A 6,265-nucleotide genomic window follows, 5' to 3' on the forward strand; every position below is an offset into this window, starting at 1 on the left:
CATGACTGCTTAATTTCTGTACACTGTGAGCTGCCCTCAGGGCCTGTAGATCGGGCCAGTGATTACCTCGGCCCTCACACCAACCCTAGTTGGCGTTCGCAGATTTCTGTCCCCAAAGACCAGACCCACATGCCCTCCAGGATGGGGTCTCTTTTTTTTTTCCAATTTATTTATTTTCAGAAAAACATTATTCATTATTTTTTCACCACACCCAGTGCTCCATGCAAGCCGTGGATGGGGTCTCTTGAGCCACACCGGAAAATGTGTGTATAGTCCCGAAGGAAACTCTGCCCTTCACTGTTGCCAAATCCCTGAAGATTAGAGCAAAGTACAAAGCCCCTGAGTTCACCCCAATTCAAAGGAAAACTCTGGACCCAAATGAACATTCTGACACACAATGAGGACCTTCCTCAAGGCAGACATCCAAGTCAAAGGCCCTGAGTCAGATTGAACCTGACATACCTCTAGGACTTTATCTGTACCCGAGCTTAGGTTTTCAGGTGCCTATCCCAGGGTCCTGTTACACAATACCAACTTATATTCCAACATGTTGTCCCTGAGCCACACAACAGAACCTCTCCCGTCCCCAGAAGGACACTCTGCTTTTGGTAGCTGTGTCCAAGACTCAGTGTAGGAGAATCCTGTATGGGCCCCTGACCACCCCAACATTCTAATGTCTCCTTGGATACAAACCAGCACTGTGATCCAACAGCATGAAACTCCATGTCAAGGCTTCTTGGAACTTTGCCCCCGAGGCACTAGATCAAACTGCCATGTTCCTCAGCTGCAATGGTCAACAGAGGTGTGCTTTCTTGGCATCCATGGGGGATTGCTCTGCTACCCTAACTTCCCATATGGGGGACTCTGGAACAAAGAAACCAGACTCCTCTTGTCCAGTAGAAGGAAACCTTGCTGTTTGAAGCATCTCACAAGTCACAGCGTGGGAAATCCTCCATGGCCTTGGGACGTCATCCTGCCATTTGTTGGTCATCATAGACACAAACTCCAGTGTGAGCAAGCATCTGACATCCGCCCTTAGTCAGGTGCTGGATATCTCGAATCAGCCACTGCACACTGGACCTGCCTACTGCTTGGCACTGAATTTAACAGTAGCTTGTGTTTACCATTCCATCCTCAACCGCCTGGTCCACAAACCCTCTTGGCAGGGAATTCTGGAGACACAACGCAGCATTCTGCCTACCACAGAGAAAGAAGTCCTGCCTGGTGATTCTGCACAGAAACCCCACATGAGGACCCACCTGCATGGACCTCGATGGCACAGTAATATCATAGGCTGCCATGGGCACTCGGGCTCTGTCTGACACAGCCCGAGCCACGACTTCCAGACAGCCATGCATACAGTGGACCCCTTATCCAGCAGGTGGGTCCTGCCTTGTGCCAAAGCCGTCATCTCTACTCAACATGGGTATTCATGCATCTGTCTGCAGAACGTAGCTCAAACCCCTGCTTATGGGGGAATCTGAAACACAAGAGTACTTCTCATTCCCAATGGCAGGAAACTTGACTACTGAGATGGGTGTCCAACCCTCAGAGTGGGAACCAGCTACATGGCCCATGAGACCACAGCCACTCATGGGAGCTGCCTTGGGCACAAAGAGGCATTGTGACTCTCAGCATGAGCCTACTTTCAAACAAACCCCCTCGGTAGCTGGACCAGGAGCCCTCAGAGTGGGCCTGCCAGGTTCCTAGGTCCAAATCCTCTCCCTAGTTTTTATTTTCCAGGCACCCAGACCCAGGGTCTGTCTCTGGAATCCCTCTAGTGGGGGTCCCCTGAGAGGAAAACAGCAGTCTTCCCTTCCCCCAGAGACACCAAACTCTTGGGAGCTGGGCATAATACCCAGAGACAAAGAATGTTTCATGGCACCATGAAGACACTCCTACATTTTGCGACTGTCTGGACACAAAATCCAGACAGAAAAGCCTGTGCTACTGCCTCTATGGCATCTTAGTTTCAGTACACTATGAGCTTCACTCGGGGCCTGAAGATCGGGTCTGTAAACACCTCAGCCCTCACCGTAACCTTTTTCGCGTTTCCAGATTTCTGTCAAACCTCTGGCCTCCTGTCCTCCAGGATGCGGCCTCTGGTGCAACACCGGAAGACTGTGCCTACCCTCCTGAAGGAATGTCTTCACTTCACTGTTGTCCAATCCATGAATATTAGGAGCACAGTAAAAAAGCCCCTGAGCATACCTCAATTTTGAAGAAAGCTCTGGACCCAAATGTGCATTTTGACACACAATGAGCACCTGCCTCCTGGCAGACATACAAGTAAAAGGTCCTGAGTCCGAAGATTGAACCTGACATGTCCCTAGGACTTCATCAGTTCCCTATCTTAGAATTTCAGGCATCTGTTCCCAGAGGTCTCTTCTATAATACCAACTTATATTTCAACATGTGGTCCCTGAGCCACACAACAGAGCCTCTCCTGTCCCCAGTAGGATACCTTGCTCTTGGTAGTTATGTCCAAAACTCGGTGTAGGAGAATACTTCATGGCCCTTGACCACCCCAACATTCTAAAATCTCCCTGGATACAAACCAGCATTGTGATCCAACAGCATGAAATTCCATGTCAACTCAGGCTGCTTGGAAATTCGCCCCAGAGCCACCAGATCGAACCTGTCATGTTCCTCAGCTGCAATGGTCAATGGAGTTTTGCTTTCTAGGAATCCATGCAGGAGAGCTCTGCTACCAAACTTTCCACATGGGGAACCCTGGGGCAAACAAACCAGAATTCCCCTGTCCAGTCAAGGAAAACTTGCTGTTTGGAGCATCTCACAAGCCCCAGTGTGGGAAATGCTCCATAGCCTTGTGACGTCACCCTCAATTTGGTTGTCATCATAGACACAAACTCCAGGGTGAGAAAACATCTTCATCCACCATTATTCAAGTACATGATATCTCAAATCAGCCACAGCACACTGGAACTGCCTTCTGCTTGGCGCTGAATAACTGAAACTTGTGTTTCCAATTCCATCCTCTGTCTCCTCATCAACAAACCCACTCCATAGGGAATTCTGGAGCCACGACGCAGAATTCTGCCTACCCCACAGAACAAAATAGTTCTGGTGCATCTGTCCATAAACCCCACATTAGGATCCCCCTGCATGGTCCTCGATGGCACCCTAATATCATAGGCTGCCACAGGCACTCAGGCTCTGTCAGACACAACCTGAGCCACAACCTCCAGTCAGGCATGAAAACAGAGGGTGCGATATCCTGCAGGTGGGACCTGCCATGCCCTGAAGCCGTCACATTTACTCAACCTGGATATTCAGGCATCTCTCCCCAGGCTGTAGCTCAAATCCCTGCCTATGGGGGAACACGAAGCCCAGGAGTACTCCTGCTTCCCAGTGGCAGGAAACCTTACTGTTGAGATGGGTGTTCAACCCTCCGAGTGGAACCAGCTGCATGGGCCATAAGACCACACTCACACAATGGAGCTTCCCTGGGCACAAACAGGCATTTTGACCCTCAGCATGAGCTTGCTTTCAAACAAACCCCCTTGGTAGCTGGATCAGGAGCCCACAGAGCAGACCTCTCAGGTTCCTAGGGCCACATCCTCACCCTCATTCATGATTTCTGGGCACCCACCCAGACCCTGTCTCTGGAATCCCTCTTTTGGGGGTCCCCTGAGACAGAAAACAGCAGTCTTCCCTTCCCCCAGAGACAGCAAACTCTTGGTATCTGATCAGAATCCCCAGAGACGAAGAATCTCCCATGGCCCCATGAAAACTCCCCTACATTTTGCCACTGTCCTGGACACACAATCCCGACGGAAAAGCCTGCGCTACCGCCTCCATGACACCTTAATTTCAGTACAATATGAGCTGCCCTCAGGGCCTGCAGATCGGGCCTGTGATCACCTCGGCCCTCACCCTCACCCTAGTTCATGTTTCCAGATTTCTTTTCCCAAAGCCCTGGCCCACATGTCCTCAGGATGGGGCCTCTCGAGCCACACCGGACGACTGTGCCTACACTCAAGAAGGTAACTCTGCCTTCACTGATGCCAAATCCCTGAAGATTAGGAGCAAAGTACAAAGTCCCTGAGGCCACCTCCATGTTGAAGAATGCTCAGAACCCAAATGTGCATTCTGTCACACAATGACCCCTGCCTCCTGGCAAACATCCAAGTCAAAGGCCCTGAGTCAGCAGATTGAACCTGACATGCCTCTAGGACTTCATAAATACCCAAGCTTAGATTTTCAGGTGCCTATCCGCAGGGGCATGTTACCCAATACCAACTTAATTTCCAACATGTGGTCCTTGAGCCACACTACAGAACCCCTCCTGTCCCCAGAGGGATACCTTGCTCTTGGTAGCTGTGTCCAAGACTCAGTGCCGGAGAATCCTGCTTGGTCCTCTGACCACACCAACATTATAACTTCTCCATGGATCCCAACTAGCATCGTGATCCAACAACATGAAATTCCATGTCAAATCAGGCCACTTGGAACTTAACCCCAAAGACACCAGATCGAACCTGCCTATTCCTCAGCTGCAATGGACCATGGAGCTCTGCTTTCCAGGCATCCACACAGGAGAGCTCTGATACACACACTTTCCATATGGGGGACCTTGGAGCAAACAAACCAAAATCCCCCTGTCCAATAGAAGGAAACCTTGCTTATTGGAGCATCTCACAAATTACAGCATGGGAAACAACTCCATGGCCTCTTGTGCCACCCCTCCATTTGTCGGTCATCATAGAAACAAATTAGAGTGTGAGCAAACATCTGACATCCACCCTTACTCAGGTGCTGGATAGCTCGAATCAGCCGCTGCACACTGGAACTGCCTTCTGCTTGGCTCTGAATTGAATCGTAGTTTGTGTTTACCATTCCATCCTCACCCTTCTGGTCCCCAAGGCCTCTTGATAGGGAATTGTGGAGCCACGATGCAGCATTTTGCCTGTCCCACAGAAAGAAGTGCCTGGTGAGTCTGCCCAGAAAACCCACATGAGGATTGACCTGCATGGCCCTTGATGGCACCCTAATATCATAGGCCACCGTGGGCACTCAGGCTCTGTCTGACACAGCCTAAGCCACGACCTCCATTCAGCCACGCAGACAGTGGGCCCCATATTCTGCAGGTGGGACCTGTTGTGTCCCGAAGCCGTCACATCTCCTCAACCTGGATATTCAGGCATCTCTCTCCAGACCATAGCTCAAATCCCTGCCTATGGGGGAAACTGAAACCCAGGAGTACTCCTCCTTCCCAATGGGAGGAAACCTGGCTGTTGGGATGGGTGTTCAACCCTCAGAGGGGGAATCAGCTGCTTGGCCCATGAGACCACGGTCACTCATGGGAGCCACCCTGGGCACAAACAGGCATAGTGGCCCTAAGATGGAGGATGCTTTCAAACAAGCGCTCTCAGTTGCACCACCAGCATTCCACATTGCAGGCCTGGTATGCCCCTAGTCCCAAATACTAACCCTTGTTGCAATATTCCAGCCACACTGACCCAGAGCCCGTCTCTGGAATCCTTGTTTTGGGGCACCCCTGGGATGGAATATAGCACTATTCCCTTCCCCAAAAAAGCCCCCAAACTATTGGGAGCCACTGGGATCCTAAGAGAGGAAAAATCTCCATGTACCCATGAGACAACATCTGCATGTTGAGGCCATCTGGGACACAGAATCCAGATATAACCAGATCAAACCATGGATCACTTTCCCTCCAGGATGGTGTCTCTGGAGCCGTACCTCAGGACTGCCTGCCATCACCAAGAAAACTTTGCCTAGACCAGTTGCCCAAACCCTCCAGATTAGGAAAAACCTGCAAGGCCCCTGAGCCCACCACAACATTGAAGCCTGCTCTAGATGCAAATGCGCAGTCTGAAACACCCTTAGTCCCTACATCCAGGCAGACAATCAAATCAATAGGCGGGGGGGGTGGGAGGTTGGGGTACCAGGTGATGGGTATTATAGAGGGCACAGATTGCATGGAGCACTGGGTGTGGTGAAAAAATAATGAATACTGTTTTTCTGAAAATAATAAATTGGGGGAAAAAAAGAGTTAATAAAAAAAAAATCAATAGTCCTGAGTCTGAAGATTGAAACACACACGCCCCTAGGACCACATTGGAACTCCAATTAGCTTTTCATGCATCTGTCCTCAGAGGCCTGTTCTAGAATACCAACTTATGATACAACATGTGGACCCTAAGCTACAGAGCAAAAAACTCCTGTCACCAGAAAAAAAACGTGCTCTTGGACCTGTGTCAAACCTTCAAGTTAGGAGACT

The sequence above is a fragment of the Neovison vison genome, unplaced genomic scaffold (assembly GCF_020171115.1).
Source record: "Neovison vison isolate M4711 unplaced genomic scaffold, ASM_NN_V1 Scaffold_094, whole genome shotgun sequence".
Classification (NCBI taxonomy): Eukaryota; Metazoa; Chordata; class Mammalia; order Carnivora; family Mustelidae; genus Neogale; species Neogale vison.